We start from the raw sequence: 650 nt of genomic DNA, 5'->3' as shown, positions 1-650 counted from the left end.
AGTCTAAAATGCCCATAAAAAATGTTTAAAATCGACTAAGGATAAGTCTCGGCTCGGGGAGGAGTCGACGGGGCATACCCCGCGTCACACAACCCGCGTCGGATGCTCGCTGATCTTCTGCTTCATGCGCGTGGGTAGTGGAACCCGCGGCCTTCATCCCACGTCAGACCGTTGCCGATCTTTCCCGTCATGCGCGCGGGTAATGGAACCTACGGCCTTCGTCCCGCATCAGACTGTCGAGGCTACTCTCTCGTCATGCGCGCGGGTAGTCGATCCTGCGTGGCTCCGTCCCGCGTGACTCCGTCCCGCCTCTTCGTGACGCGGGTTGAGACGATCGACACCAACCCGCGTCATCTTCTCGCGCTGGATTTCCGATGATTCTTCTAGCTTGTGCGAGCGGGTACTCGACCCCGCGTTGCTCCAAGCCGCGTTGGAGTTCTTCATTCTGTTCTTCTCGACATCTCGACGCGGGTAAACTAACCCGCACTGGTTCTCCCCGAGTTGAACTGGCTTGAACTCGAACTAAACTTCATTTTCATCTTTTCTTTAACTCCCATGCCTCTAAACACCTCCAATCACTCCATAGGTCACTCTAATACCTGATTAAGACATATGAATGCAAAATGGATCCTAAAGATGCTAAACTCTTA

Source organism: Brassica oleracea, unplaced genomic scaffold (genome assembly GCF_000695525.1).
Source record: "Brassica oleracea var. oleracea cultivar TO1000 unplaced genomic scaffold, BOL UnpScaffold01485, whole genome shotgun sequence".
Classification (NCBI taxonomy): Eukaryota; Viridiplantae; Streptophyta; class Magnoliopsida; order Brassicales; family Brassicaceae; genus Brassica; species Brassica oleracea.
This window is presented reverse-complemented; position numbering follows the sequence as displayed.